At 39.9% G+C, this 16718-nt stretch overlaps 1 protein-coding gene and 1 long non-coding RNA gene across 2 annotated transcripts in view; one reads left to right on the top strand and one right to left on the bottom strand.

Annotated features, from left to right (window-relative positions):
- ALK (ALK receptor tyrosine kinase) overlaps positions 1-16718 on the bottom strand; it is an 878396-nt gene that overhangs the window by 199693 nt on the left and 661985 nt on the right. The gene's annotated exons all lie outside the window — the stretch shown is intronic.
- Positions 2372-9697, top strand: LOC131481029 (uncharacterized). Its single transcript, XR_009245998.1, has 3 exons — positions 2372-2481; positions 8516-8612; positions 9657-9697. It is a non-coding gene; the product is annotated as an uncharacterized LOC131481029 (long non-coding RNA).

The following is a 16718-nucleotide window of genomic DNA, read 5'->3' as shown; positions in this document are numbered from 1 at the left end:
GAAGCTTTGCCAAAAACAATAGCTGACATTTAGTGGATACCAATGGCTGGATGTGACACCAGCAGTGGCAGGCAATTTTACAGAGATGAAAAAACAAACAAAGAAACAAAAAAACCCAAACAGAACCCAGTAAAGAGACAAAAACACAAGAATGCTGCATTGTCAACCTAAGATGGCTGCCAAGGTTGTGCCCTCTGAGAGTGACAGTACAGACTTCATGTTGCAGGGGAGACTGAAAGCCAAATGAAGTCACATTCACATGTACTGGGGGTTAGAACTTCAATGCCTATTTTTGAGATACATAATTCAAGCCATAACAGATGCACACAGAGACTTACAGTAAAAATGCTGAATGACAAAGATAAAAAGAGAAGAGGAAAAATGACTCATCCCTTACAAAACAACCTCAAAGATTAACAGCTGTCTTCTCATACAAAACAATGGAGGCCAGAAGACAATGGGATGGCATATTCAAAGTTCTGAAAGGAAAACCTCTTCCAACTGACACTCTTAAAAGTCTGTATAGTGGGGACTGGTGTGATAGCATAGCGGTTAAGGTCCTCACCTTGAACGTGCCTGGATCCCATATGGACACTGGTTCTAATCCCGGCAGCTCCACTTCCCATCCAGCTCCCTGCTTGTGGCCTGGGAAAGAAGTCAAGGACGGCCCAAAGCTTTGGGACCTTGCACCTGCGTGGGAGACCCAGAGTAGGTTCCAGGTTTCTGGTTTCGGATCATATTGATATATTTTCTATTTTTCTGTTGTTTCTCCTGTGGCTTATTATTAGAAGCTTCTTGTGAGTTTCCCAAATTCTTTCTGCTACCTATTTCCATCTTGGGGCTGTTTGCATACACTATGGTTGTTGATTTTTGTTCATTAATTTTGTACCCTGCCACTCTGCCAAACTCTCGTATAAGTTCTAGTAGTCTCTGTATTGAGTCTCTTGGCTCTTCTATATAAAGAATCATGTCATCTGCATATAGTGAAAGCTTGACTTCTTCGTTTCCCATTTGGATTCCTCTGATTTCTTTTTCTTGTTTTATGGCCTCAGCAAGTACCTCTAGAACTATGTTGAATAGTTAAGATTAGGATAGAAATGATTAAAGTAGAGAATATAGGAAAATGGAGAAAGTCGACAAAGTTGGTTCTTCACAAAGATTAACAAGATTGATGAACTTTAACGAGGTTGATCAAAACTGCAGGAGATAAGATTTTAATGTCTAAAATCAGAAATAAAAATGAATTCTTTACTGACAAATGTATAAACAACCAAAGGGTTATAAAGGACTATTATTTTAAAATGTGCCAATAGGTGGGGTGATTTAGATGAAGTAGACAAATTCTTAGACATAACACTGAAATCAGCTCAAGAACACACATAAACAAGAGGTTAAATAAGTAATTTAAAAGTTACCTAAAAAAAAATTAAAAAATAAAAGCCCAGGCTCAGATGCCTTCACTGCTAAATTCTATAAAGAAATAATGTCAATATTTACTAACTCTTTCAAAAAAATAGAAGAGGATGTGATAATTTTCCAATTATTCTATGAGACCAGTGTTATTCTGGTACAGACAGACCCAGACATCACCATAAAGGAAAAGTAAAGACCAATATTTTGTAGACAAAAAACAAAAGCTTCAACAAAATACTAGCAAACTAAATCTAGCAACATCAAAGGGGATTTGATCTCTTGACAAAATAGGGTTAGTTTTGATTGACTTCATACCCCATGACTATTTGATGTAATATACATTACAGTGAAGTATAAAAAATCACCCCGAAGACACCAAAAGAGTATTTGACACAAATCCAGTACCCTTTATGATATCATATTCCACTAACAGTGACAGAATAACTTTCTCAAACTATAAAGGACATGCACAAAATCTCCACAGCTAAATCATTCTTAATTGGGAAAGACAGAATGTTTTCCTCCATAATCATGAACAAGACCAGAATATCATTTCAGGCCACTTTTGTTCAGCATTATACCATAGGATCTAATTGGACAACTGGACAAGAAAATTACGGGATCGGGATTGGGAGGGAAGAATGACTATATTTGCAAATGATCTTGTATACAGACAAGCCTAAGGAATTCTCCAAAGCAGTGGTAGAACTGATGAACAAGCTCAACAAGGTTGCAGGACACCATAACCCATTGTGTTTTTCCTCAGCTGCAAGTGCACAATATGAAAATTAAATAAAGAAAATAAGCCTATTAAAATATTTTCAAAAGGAGTAAAATAAAATCTAAAAATAACAAATAGAGGCCAGCATCGTAGCCTCATGGCTAAAGCCCTTGTCTTGCATGTGCTGGGATCCAATATGGACAACAGTTCATAACCCAGCTGCTCCTCTTTTTTTCCAGCTCCCTATGTGTGACCTGGGAAAGCAGTCAAGGATGGCCCAAAGCCTTGGGACCTTGCACCTGCATGGCAGTCCCAGAAGAAGCTCCTGGCTCTTGGTTTCAGATCAGGTCAGCTCTGGCTGCTGTGACCACTTGGGATGTGAACCAGTGGATGGAAGATTTTTCTTTCCTTCTTCTGTAAATCCAACTTTCCAATAAAAATAAATAAATCTTAATAAAATAGAATACATTTAATAACAGTACTACAAAGCTTGCAATCTGAAACACTATGAAACATTATTGATTGAAATGAAAAAATATCTCAATAAACCAAAAAATTCTAAGGTCATGAATTAAAAGACTTAATATTGGGGCCTAGTGTCATGGTGTACATCAAACTTCGGCCTGCAATGTCAGCACCCCTGTAGGTGCTGGTTCGAGCCCCATATAGTTGACTTCTGATCCTGTTCCCTGATAATATGTCTACGTTAGCAGCAGAAGTGCCTAGGATAATACGCCTGGCAATGGCCCCTGCACCTACGTGGAAGACCCAGAAGAAGCTTAGTTTCTTGGCTTTGGACTGGCTCAGCTCTGGCTGTTTGGCCAAAAGAGAACCAGTGGGTGAAGATCTCTTTGTTGCTCTTTCTCTCTCTACAAGTCTTCCTTTTAAATAAAAATAAATACATAAAACTTTAAAAAGATTATTTAGTATTGTTAAAATGTAAATCATCCCCAATTGACCTGCACATTAAAGGTACCAAAATCTAATAGAAATTGGGAAGTTGATCCAAAAATTCATATGAAATTGCAAGGGACCATCAATAGCCATGTAGATTTTTTTAAAAAAGAAGAAAGCAGGAGGACTCACACTTCCTGATTTTAAAATTCACTACAGTAAAACCAGATTCAACACAAGGGCACAAAATGCAATTGAATATAATTTACATAAACCCTCATATTTGTGGTTGATGGATTCCTTTGAGACGGTATCATGACAATTTTCAATGAAGAAAATGATATTTTAAAAAAACATTGCTAGATTAATTGGATAGTTTACTCAAAGGAATAAAGTACTCTTCACTCATATCATAAAAAATTAACTCTAAATTGCCAAAGGCCTACATGCAAATATTAAACTAAGAAAACACTTAGAAAGAAATACAGAGTTAAATCTTTATTGCCCTAGACTAAAATTCTTAAATATGACACAAAAAAGGATAAGCAACAAAATAAAAAGAAAATTTGAACTCATCAAAAATTAACATTTTGGTGCTACAAAAGATACTTGGAGGAAACGAAAAGGCAAGATACAAAATGGGAAAGTAGACTTTCAAACCATACATCCGATAAGGAATCCTAAGCAGAGTATATTAAAAAAACCCTACAATTCAATAATAAATACGACTAACTAAATTAAATGTTGAAACTAAACTAAAACAATTTGCAAAGGAGGCATATTGGTGGAGAGATTTTTTCTGAAAAAGACCAGGTATGTCTATAGTATAACTATTTAACTGTTCCACTGTAGCAGCATGAAGATGATCATAGAGAATATATAATAAGTATGCATGGCCATTTTCCAACAAAATCCCCTTTATAAAATGGTAGTGGGCCTCTAAGGTATAGTTTGCTAACCTGTGCTGTGGATTAACTTCCATAATGTAAAAGAGTGAGGCACTGCTAATAAGCTAATCTTGTAGACAAAATGGAATCTGTGGGTATACCTAGCCTGTGATAGCAGCTTACTGCCAAGCATGAAGAGAACAACTAATGAATAATGTTTAATGAAAAAAAAAATCAAAGAAATGAATTGAGCAATGTATAAGCCACAGGTTCTATACAATTTGCCATGTATTCTTTTCCATTCCAAAGTTCATTCAAATCATCTGACACCCTGTATTTTAGGACATCTTGGTTGGGAATGTCCGGAAGCAAGCAGCCCAGCCAGGCAGTCTGGCTACAGTCCATCACCATTCCACATCGAATGCAGCTGGGCTGCCAATGCAAGTTGAGGACAAGAAGGCTGCATTGGCAAGGGAAGCCTTTTTTTTTGTCCAACTCAGGGATAAGACTAAGACTTCTTGGAAACAGTCACTTCCACAAAAGACAGATTTGCAGATGCCAAGCACAAGCCAGAAAGGACAAGAGTCAGCTAGCTGGAAGCAAAGGGAAATTGATTTAAGTGATTCAATCAAATGATTTCTGATATAGGACACAAAGGGACCCAGGAGGTTGGAAAATAAAACCAAATGATAAATATGGGAAGATAACATGTCTCAAGTTGTATCCCCCAAGAGTCATTAAAGCGTATTTAAGGCTATGTCTACAAGACAGAAAACAACAGTGTGCAAGGCAGAACATTCAGGATAATGGATTAGGTGGGAGATGTGAGTCAATTTTCTTGACTCCCGTGGTTGGCTGATTCTGAATTTTAGCCAAAACTAAATCACAAGTAAAAATCACAGATTTATTTTTCTCATTTATAATGCCTTATTCTAGGCATAAAACCTGACAAATCAATTTGATCAAATCTTCCCTTTTGCTCAGGATTATGTGCACATTGCCTTGCTTTGTCCTCTGACTGCAGGTCAGGTGGATATGCCATAACCGACTTCAATCAAGAATAGCAACAGGTACTACATTTGTGTCCAAGGAACTCTGTGTCCCTGAGATGGCTGTTGGCATATTTGGGTTCTCCAGGCTCCCTCAGTCTCTTAGGAAGGAAGCAGAGTCAAACTATGGATTGTGAAAGATCCCTCCAAAGAAGTTACACCATACAAACAGGATCAAACATGGATCAGATGTATATTCTGTCTTTTGAAGCTTCCAGGCCAGTAAAGCAGACAGTTATCCATTCCATTCTACTCCATCTGATCCCCAGCATTTTAGCTGACTCTTTGTGTATGGGGTTTTAAGGAGTACATTCTGGTATATAATTCCCTCAGTCTCTGAGATGTAGGTTATAGGAAAGCCTCTCTCTGACCTGGTGCTGTGTGGGGATGAGCAACCTCAGATATTTGTATGATCTCTAGGTCATTTCTTTGATGGTTAAACTTGGTCAGTATCCATACTACCCAAAAGTGATGCTAGGGCACTGACGTTTAGAACACATTAGCCATGTTTCTGTGAACCAATTTTCTTGCTTTGAGAATTTGACTCCAAGCAATGGATCACCCCATGCTAAATTACATGCAGTCATTTTTTTTATTGACTGATCTTAAGTTTTGCACACTGGTTGATTTGTAAGTGATTCACTCAGACATGCCCTTCAGCCCCTGTCTTCATTTCTCACTAGCTAATAAGTTCAGAACTTTCGGTTCTACCCCTAGCTCTACTGCTTAGCAGCTTTGATTCACTGATCATCTCATGCACTGAGTTTCCTTATCTGTATCAGTGGAAGTAGGTAGTCAGTGGGACCCTTCCTGGAGGTAATACCCATGGTCTCACATCCAAACCAAAGCTACAGAAGCTCCTTAACAGAGAATCCCTAATTATCACCAGAGTTATCAGGCAATATTTGTTGACATGAGGAGCTGCTAGGACAATACTGGACATGTGGTAAGGACTTCAAGATATCCCCTTGATTGGTTAACTGATTGTTTCTCAGACTTCTGTGGCCTGCAGTCATGTATCTCAAATTTAATACGCATGTGAATGACTGGAGTATTTTGTTCAAGTGCAGATTCTGATTCAGTAGCTCTTGGGTGGGGCTGTAGAGTCTGTATTTCTCATAAACTCCAGGTGATACTGATGTTGATCACAACCTGAACAGCAGTGTAATGCAGGACTTTAAAAAAACAGCAGTACTGTATGTCTTGACAACATATGAGGGAATGTAAAATTTCTATTACTCTGTGTCTGATTCCAGTTGCTTCTAGAGTCTGCTCAAAGGAGGTGCCTCGTAAGTGATTGATCACTGATTGATTTTGTTGTTTCACCAAGTGTTGGAAGAAAATGCATCATTTTCTTTTTAACTACCAAGGGCAATAGAGTCCAAGCAGTTTCACCAATCTGTAACATCATACCCCACAATGCCTGTAATTAAGACTTTCTGGGTCTCCAGGCCAAGTTCAAAGGCATATCTAAGATTCAGAGCTTCTTTGTCCTCCATCTGCTAGCAGGTGGAACCAGCCATCAGGTACTGATCAAGTGAAAGCAAAGTGTGGAGAAGGGATGGGCAAAGATAGGGATATTTTTGCCTCAGTTTTTAAATGATTATTCTATAAAGGATGCCTTCCATATCACTTCATCATTTGCACTTGTACAAGAATCCCTAATATGTTCTCTTCAGTTAGAATGGGAGTAACATCTTTATCTGAATAATCTGAAGATCTCCTAATCTCAATCGTAATTATCTACATGACATGTACCAAGAGGGTACATTGTCCTTTAATAAAAAAAGATGAAAGTAGGATTGGAGTCAGATTGGGTACTGGGGACAGCCCATTCTTTAACTTAGGAAAGAGTCATCATCCCTGAGGACCACTTCTATCCCTGCTTTATCTCCTAGGAATATCACATTCATATCAATTACATTCTGATGAATGATTTTCATGGCTAAAGTGGGAACATGTTCATCAGTTTAGGTCCTGGCTTGCTATAATTTGTTTCTTCTTGAACATATTGTGGACTACTTTGAAGCAACACTAGTTGCATCACAAATATTTCAGCTGCCAATGTTCAGCACTTGTTTCTTCGACCTGGCTCTAAATCAGTCAATAAGTAATAACAATGGTTTGGTCTTCAGAGTTAAAGAAGTGCTGATAGTCCACATGATTTAAATTCATAAGATAGATCTTTATCAAGCTAACACTTCAGTTACAAAAGAAAGGAACTGATGAGCCTCTAACACAGGCATACTTGTATTGGAAGCACTTACAATGGAAACTCAGCTTCTATTCTAACAGACATTGCTGGGTTCGTGGCTGAGTGATGAGGCAATTGTGCCTTTTCCCATTAGGTTAGTAGGGAATGCAGTTGCAAGGGAATAGTCAATTTGGGATCACAGATCATTAGGACTGGAAGAATAACAAATCTTCCAGGCCAAAGACAGAATAATAAGAATCATCATATCTATTAGATAACAAAACTGTGCCCTAAAAAAGTTGAACTGATTGGGCCAAGGTGCATAATTATTTAAAACACCTAAAGCAGCTAATCTTTAGGTCAGTGAAGTTCATGGAAATATACCTGCTGCATATCAAGTCAAGCCCTTGGTTAGCCAATACAATTTCTATTGCTTTGTTTTTGTGTCTTTGACCCAAAGCACACTGTAAATGAACCAATCAACTATTAGACATGAGAGTCTCTATCGCTTCACATCCATTCGTTACACATTCAGTCATTGAGCCTTTTGTGTGCCAGATATTCAAATGACCAAATCCTGTTGGAATGATGGACCTCTCCTACCCAGACCTCAAAACTCATTTCTCCACCCAAAGTGTCACAGATCTACTCTGTTGAGCTGACCTCAATGGTAATGCCTTGATTCATCTATCAGAATTATCCCCTCACACCCCAGACGCCATAAACTAGTAGGTAACTGAGAACTGTATTCTTTTTGAACCTTTTTGGACATCCCTGTGGAGTGCCAAGGGCTTTCATATCTATATTCTCACCTAGTCCTGGCAGTCACAGAGTGAAAAATTGCCCCCTCCCTCAGCAATTTCTTGAAAACATAAGAATACAGAAGTCAGAAAATGTTTTTAGAAGTCAGTTCAAAGTCACAGTAGGAATCAAAGCTGGACCCAAGGTTTGAACCCACTAAAAATGACTCCAACAGCGGCACACGCTTTCCTCTCCATGTTATCAGAGTATCATTGAGGAATTGTGTCAAGAGCAGTCAGCCAGACACTCTGGCAACTCTGACTCTTAAAAATAACAAAGGTCAGAGGGACCTGGCATTGTGGCACAGTGGGTTAAAACACCTGTGATGCTCACATCCCATTTATACACAGGACTGGTTTTGGGCTGTTTCAGCTCTGGTTGCTGCAGCCATTTGCGGAATGAACCAAAAGGTGGTTCTCTCTCTCTCTCTCTCTGCAGCTGACTTTCAATTAAAATAAATAAATAAATAAGTATTTTAAAAGGTAGTAAAGTAAAATCAGTCTGACCATTCTTTCTCTCTTCTTGTTTAATACATCTTTTTCCACTCTATACTTAGGTGTTTTTATTTGTCCATATGTGACAAGGTGTTAACAATACCAAGATTTGCCTTTGACTAACTTTGGTACAAAACCATCAGGAAGAAGCAAATAACAGTAAGTATCATAGAAGGCTTAACAGGCAGAGCCAGGGAACTCCCCCTGAGCAAAATGCAGGGGACGTACACTATAAAACCATCAATAAAACTTGAACGCCTCACAAATCACATAGGCCTTTAGAATGTTACTGGTAAATGTCAACAGATTTGGCCAAATCCTTCTGTCTGAAGGAGGAATGGGGCTGACAGAAAAAAAGGCAAGAACCTCTAAGAACAGGGACCCTCTGCTTCCGTATCACTTCCCAGTGCTCTACCTGCTCCCCAGGGGACTGGCTTTATAATGTCATCATCTTTCCACTGATGTCTCAGCATCAAATTATTACCACCAAACTCTTCTCCTACATCATTTTCATTAGCCCCTTTACATTAATCTGATTCAACTAGGGCTATTAACTGAGATATGGCAGGTATCAAGAGTTCATCTTCTACTGGGTGTCATGAGGTCTTTGAGAAAAGCCCCTTTCAGCAGAAGCCAATTTTGTTGCTATCACGCTGATGTTCACCATCAGCTGATAACTCTCTATTAGCCCATCAAGTTCAGCTTTTAATGGCCAAACTGTATCTGTGACCGCAATTCAATTTCCACTCTGCACTTGCGGTTCCTTGATACCTTGGAATTCTTTAAAGCTGCTTGATTAGCCACCTGAGGCAAATGGCTTAGTCATTTCAAGTTTTATGAAACATCTGTGCACTTTGATCACAGATCAGCCAGAGAAGAAAATGGCTCTGGAGTCCTTTTTCTTAAACCATTTAGGAAGCACAGACCCCAAGATCCACGCAACATGGAACTCATTGAGAGTGGGAGAGGCGTTCAGGTTGGCACCAAATTGGGCAAATTCATAATCAGTCCCAGGATTTGATTAAACTGATGACCTGTAAGGGAATTAGTGTTGGTGCTTTTCTCAGCTGACCATTTTCTTGCTGCCCACTAAGGGTGGAGAATCGTGGGTAAGTGGAAAACACTATGGACATATATGAAACTTAAATGTCTTATTTTCCCATTTATTTTCCCGAATATGTGTATTTTTGAAACTCCACACAGATCCGTGGCTTTAGAATCTGTTGGTGTTATGTGAGGAAGAAGGAACAATCCACCGTTTGTGTTCAGAAGGTAGGTTGGCGCTCACAGCATAGCCATATTGCTCTAACAACACAGACAAAACACCAAGCTCTGACCATGTTACTCTGAGATTCAAAGAAAATGAGACCATGCAAGGCCACTTCTAAGTAGAGACCAAAATAAGATCACTGTGCTACTCACAAATTACCAAACCCATCTTCCTTCTCTACCAGTCACAGCTTTAACTTCATCTCAGTCTTCTCTACAATTCAGAGCAAACCTCTTTCACCTTAGGATTTCTCCTAACTTTTTCAACCAAAGGCCAAATTTCATAGTACATTCTAACACATTGGTACTGAGATCTCCCACGTGCAATGACTCCACATGTTTACTGAATAAATTCAATTTGCTTAACTACAGGTTTGTTTCTGGTAACCCTTGGCTGAAGGGCAATGGTAAGTAGGAGAATGATTCATATTGAAAGAGCAATTTGTATTTTGAAAAACTGCCACAGCAAGTATCTTACCTAATTTTCACAAAAACATGAAACACAGGGAGACAGGAATTACTACATCCATCTTTGAAAATATTTATATATTTATTTGAAAGTCAGAGTTTACAGAGAGGAAGAGACAGAGAGGGAGGGAGAGAGACTTTCCATCAATTGATTCACTGCCTAGATGACTGTCATGGCAAGAACTGGGCCAAGTTCAAGCCAAGAGAGTCTTCCAGGTCCCCCTCACAGGAAGTAGGTGCTCAAACACTTAATCATCCTCCACTTGCTCGCCCAGGCCATTATCAGGGAGCTGCACTAGAAGTAGAGCTGCAGGGACATAAACCCGTGCCTATATAAGAGATGTCAGTATCTAAGACGGCAGTGTTATCATCTGTTAAGCTACACTGCAGGCCCCACTTACACCAATTATTCAGATTAGGAAATAGAAGATCAGCATGGTTAAATGAGTCATGTAAATTAAGCATCTATTGGAATTTATTAGAATCGAAGTTAGAAGCAAGTCATTTTACCTATTCAGTTTTTCCCCAATGACTGGTAAAAGAAGACAATCCCTTGGCCATGTGTTAAGGAATACTTTACAAATTGGCGACTGTAGATGAGAAGGGAATGAGATTGGTAGTAGTCATCATGACACAGGAAAAACCTGGACTATCTTTCAAAAGCCAGTAAACTACACAGCATATTATTTTAAAATATGCAGCCTAAAAGTGCGTATAAACTCCTCACGCCTGTAACTCTCCCATTATGATTAAAACCAAATGATAAGAATCCAGTAATTACTTAAAACAGTCACTATAAAGGTACAAATGATACAGTTCAAACCCATAAATTAATTCAATACAATGAAATCATATCACTGCTTGCAGGATAATTACTGCACAGATCATCTGTACTCAGGACATGTAATGAGTTAAATTGTGTTCTCCCAAGAGATATATAGAAGTCCTAACTCCTGGTACCTGCAAATGTGACATTTTATTGGGTCTTTTCAGATGTAATATAGCTAGGATGATGTCTTTAGGGTGTCTCCTAATCTGATATGACCAGTGTCTTTGTAAGACAATGATGAGAGACACAGAGAGAGGCAGAGATGGTGGTGATGAACTGCAAACTCAGGGATACCACCAACAGACAGGTACCAACATAAGCTGGAAAGAGCACTGAATCCAAAAGCTTCACATTACTAGAAGTTTTGTGGGGGGGGGGGGCAGCACCCATTACATACATTGCCCATGAACTCCGCTGTTACTTTCTTTCCTCTGACAAATTAAAAGAAAACTAACATGGAGACTTCTCACTAGATAGGAAGGGGTTAAAAAAAAAGGTTGTATGCAGAGTCTCAGTGGGAGTGTGAATTGGCTGCATCTTGGATCTGTGGCCTTTGGGACTATGACTGTGGAAGTTGGTAGCATTTGGTTACAACAACCATGTAAAACTCATACAAGTTTTGCAGGTGGACATACCCACACTAAATGAATTACATGGTATGCCAATTGCTACAAATTCTTATCCCTTCTCCTATCAGGGTGGCTGGCATGCATTTGGTCTTCGAAGACAAGCGACCCGCATCAAATCTTCCTCACTTCTTTGTAATGTGTTGTGACAATTATTATTTGACCCTCCTGGGTATCACAGTGATGAAAACACAAACTCGAAAGTAAAGGTGAAAATGTCTTTCTTTACATTGTCAACAAAACGAGACATATCACTTAAATTACCAGAGAAATCACAGACCCTTGTGTATCTACAGATGCTGACTTGAGACACAAAACAAATCTGCATTCTGTCCATTTCTCATTTTCTCATTTCTTCCTTAATTCTCTGTTTGGTGCTGGGTGCTAGCTGGCGATTCGCAGCTCAAGATCCTCTGAATTTAATAGCTAAGGTTGGACTTCTACTTCTCATTATATTTGACCCAGTTTGACCTTGTCGACAGGGTCAGGAAAGTCAGCTTCCTGCATTGCTCTCTGGATGACTGTTAAGAGGTTGTGCTGGCACACCCAGCTCCTGTTCAGGGCCTAATCTTTGGGTACTTGCCATTCTCACATCCACATCTATATAGGCCCTCTGGCAAAACATGAGTCTCCCTGTATCCTGCTAAGAAGTTCAAAGATGGAATGTGATAATGAAGTTGCTTAGCCACCCACCAATCTCTCAGGGTCCCTCTGGGGGGAGAACAGAATGGGCATTTATTGACCTGCTGGGACCCGGGTTAACTGTAAGGGGTGCTGTCCCTCGCTCAGCAGCACAGGGTCTGATTTGGCTGGAGGACATGCAGAACTAGGTAGGCATGCAGTGACCAGCGGGGCCTGACTGGAAGGTTGTTGAGTCCTTGGGTGCCACAGTATTGCTTATATGGGCTCTCCAAATCTGAAGTAGCGGCAGGAAGTGATCGGGGACATTTTTAGGGCTTGGAGAACTATGTATTTTCCATTGTTTCAGTAACTAGCATGACTGTAGCAATGTATTCCACCAGAATATCAACCTTAATATGATAACCAAAGATGGTCAATGCTGTGCTATTGAGACATGCTCTGGAAGGGGTTGGATGTTTCTCAGGATCTTGATTTGAGTATCACAATCGCACCAAGATTAAGGAGTAACAATGCCTTTTCTAGCACTGGCAGGAGTAGTCATAGCCATCAATCCTCTGCAGCCCAGCAACACCCTTCTAATGCATCCATCTGGCCCATTGTGAAAAGAGTGAAAGTTATGGTCACGGGAAAGAAAACAACTTTTCATTATGCTGCCTTGTAGAGCCACAAATCATTTACAAACAAGCTAAATTAACACTAATTGAGAAACAGATGTCCAACTCCTTCTCTGGATTTACTGGTTTCATCATTCAGATCTTCACAGGGGGCAGTCTCCTAGGTACACTGGAGCCTCCTATGACAACTAATGATGAACCCAAATCATAGCCACATCACATCGTCCTCTGGTCGGCTCTAGCAGGTGTTCTTCCACTCTACTGTAATCCTTATGATGATGCCACTTGACCAGTAAAAAGAGTATCTACTGGGAGGATGCTCTGAATTCCCAAACCTCACAGTCCAAGGAGATTTGGGGTGCTCATTACACACAATGCCCATCACTTACATTGTCACTTTCTTTTCTCTGATGATAAAGAAAAACATTGAGACTTCTCAGCATGAATGCAGTTGAGGCAGAAATTTTCCTACAAATATGATGGAAGCCTGCTTCCTTCTTAATAGTCATAATTGCAAAGCAATGGTCACTTGGCTCTGAGGCAATCTGAGGCATGGTGGTAGAAAGTGCAAAGTCAGGCATTTGGTGTTGGGCGTTATACCAGCTCTGTCATAGTGACCAGTTACTTTTCACCTTTCTGTGCCTTAGCCTCATCACTGATGAAAACTCTGATGTTCCAGTCATTTTTTCCACCCCTGGTGAGCATAAAGATCAATAAAATAATGAGCAGGAATACACACATTTATTCGCAAGCATGTGGAAATGGTGACGAGTATGCATGTGCACACACCACTGATGATCTTGTCCACTACTAAATATTGCCCAGGGCCCCGAAGACCTGGGTATTAGTCCTGACTTCCAGACTGTGTGAGCTTGGAGAAGCCATGTAAGCTCCAGGGATCTGGTTTCGTTTTTATGTTTTTCTTGGTTACACTTTCTTCATTACTTTTTGAGATAACATTAAAAGATGTATATTACAGTCAGTGGCTTATTGACTCCACTATATAAAAAGTTCAACAAACAAAAAGTAAAAAGACCATAATCCAGCAGCAAAACAGGCTCCAGGATTTACAAAAAGTTTCAGAAACTCAACAACAGCAAAACAAACAACCCTGTGAAGAAATGGGTGAAGGAAATGAACAGGCATCTTTCAAAAGACCAAATTCAAATGGCTCATAGACACATGAAAAATGTGCAGGCTCCTTAGCTGTTAGAAAAATAGAAACGAAAACTGCACTGACATTCCACCTAACCCCAGTGAGACTGGCCTACATTCAGAACTCTACTAACAACACCTGCTGGTGTGGATGTGGGGAGAAAGGGACCCTCCTTCACTGTTGGTTGCAGTGTAAGTTAGTACAAGACTATGGAAGTTAGTATGGAGAGTGCTAATACAACTGAAAATTGATCTGTCCTATGACCCAGCTATTCCATTTCTGGGAATATATCCAAAGGAAATGAAATCTACATAAGAAAAAGTGATCTGCAATTATATTTACAGCATCACAACCTACAATAGCAAAGACATGGAGACAACCTAGATGCCTGTCAAAAGAGAAAAGGATAAAGAAACTGTGGGAAATCTACTTCATGGAATAATACTCAGTCATTAAACAGAATGAAATGCTACTATTTGCAACCAAATCGTCCCAACTAGAGACCATTATGCTCAGTGAAATAAGCCAATCCTAAAAGGACAAATAATATATTTTCTCTGATACAAGGCAACCTTCCTACAAAATATAAGATCAATAGATATATAGGTAAGCAGGAATATGCAGATATTTATCTAGAGTATCTGTATAATGGAGACAAGTATACCATGAAGTTGAGATACATTGCAGTAGGCATTTCTACTTCTGAGTAACAGATGGACTTCCAGTGAAACTCTTAAATATATTTTTGACACTAGAATGCTGAATAGTTAGTTGGGAGAGCTAGTTATGTAACACCTATCTCATCTCTTCTGTTGTTTGGCCTGAAGTAGTTGGAAGGTCATGGGCAGGGCCATGAGGGAAATAAAAATATGGGACAAGGTATAGAGTTCATCATGATATTAATGACCTTCTTGGAAGGGTGGTTTCTCTTTGGACATCTTGAGGTGTTGGAGCTCAGCTCATGGTGGACTGAGTTAGATGCTCTTCTAGCAGTGAGCAGATGAAGACCGAGTGGACGAGAAGTGGGTGCCAAGAGATAGACCAATGATTGGATATGTGCATCCATGGATGATGACAACTTTTGGAAGTTCCAGGCATGTATGCCTTCATCTAAAATGTATGAGAAATTCCATTTTATAATTGCATTGGTATAAAAGGCAAATGCATTTTTTTTTACTTTTATAACAAATTTTAAAATTAGGATGGGAATTTGGCCTATTGGTTGAGATATCTGCATCCCATTATCTGAAGTACCTGGATCTGAACCTCACCTTCACTCCTGACTTTAATTCCTGTTAACACAGCATCCTGGGAGGCTGCAATGATACCTCAGAGAGTTGGGTCACTGCCATACACTTGAGACAACTGGATAGAGTTCCTAGCTCCCAGCTCAAGCCCCTGCCGCCGTGGGCACTTGGCGAGCAAGACAGCAGAAGGGAGCTTGTTATTTTCTCGCTCTTTCTCTCAATGTATGTGTGCTTCTCTGTGTATTTATCCTGTCTCTGAAATAAATACTTTTTAAAAAGCACCCTTGGTACCATAAAAGTATCATGGACCCTAGGCACCATGATAATGGGCACTCTGCATCCAAGGCTTCCAGTGGACCCTTTAGGTCTGCCCAAACTTGCCCAGGCTAGACTAACAAAAATTAACATGTCAGCCTCGAGGTATCTGTTGGAGTATCCAGGAAGTGCAAATGCATGACTGACTTTACAGTGAAGAAATGGAGCATCCCAGAGACCACAGCCGAGTTATCAAAGAAGCAGCAGCCAGCTCCAAAGCCCGTGCCTGGGATATTGCTTCTTCAGGCCAGAGACCCTGCTATCTGGAACTTGTACTAGAAACATTTAAGTGTCCCTTTGCAAATACATAAAATAATAATTAGGCAAAGATGGATGAGAGATAGTACATCATAGGGAGAAAGTCTAAAAATAAATTCCATATAATGCAATGGAAATGTTTCACAGAGATGCACAGAGGAAAAAAAGAAATCGTCTCCAGAGGATTAATGTTCTAGTAAACTCTAAGCTGCTTATATTTTCACCCCATTACCATAACTTCCAAATAACTGTCTCAAACGATAAACAGGCAATTACTTAGGGCCAGATGCATCTCAGGCTGGGTGACACTCTCCCCGTACCATCTGAAGATTCCCCCCTACTGTTTCCCAATGGCAGTGTGGTACTTAAAGAGGAGATGTTGGATGCGTGCTAAATGGGGACATTTCACTTCATCTCAAGGCAATTCTGGATCAATCCTCAGAGCATTAAGCATATGAGGTCCAAGAGGCCTGGATTTGGAACAGGCTTATGTTTGCATCAAGGTATGATTATTTACTTGAGTGTAACTGAGCAAGTCACTTCACTTCTCTCCAATCCCTTTACGAAAACCAACTGCAGTTCTACCAAGCACACAGGTTTTTGTTAGACTTAAAAGAAACAAGGGTGTAAAATGGAGTGTGTGATCTAGATGCTTGAGAATGGACTCTGTTCAAGGAGTTTCCAGTTCTGAGATTAGGTTGTGTGTCTGGGTACCCCTGCACACACTGAGCCAGTGGTGGTCAAAGCTTCTGAAAAGCTGGCTCTTGGCTCTTTCAGCCATTGGCCCATTCCCACCAAGATCTCCAAGCTGGGCTGCCATACAATGGCAGTAGATTACGCT

Source organism: Ochotona princeps, chromosome 8 (genome assembly GCF_030435755.1).
Source record: "Ochotona princeps isolate mOchPri1 chromosome 8, mOchPri1.hap1, whole genome shotgun sequence".
Taxonomy (NCBI): domain Eukaryota; kingdom Metazoa; phylum Chordata; class Mammalia; order Lagomorpha; family Ochotonidae; genus Ochotona; species Ochotona princeps.
This window is presented reverse-complemented; position numbering and strand designations above follow the sequence as displayed.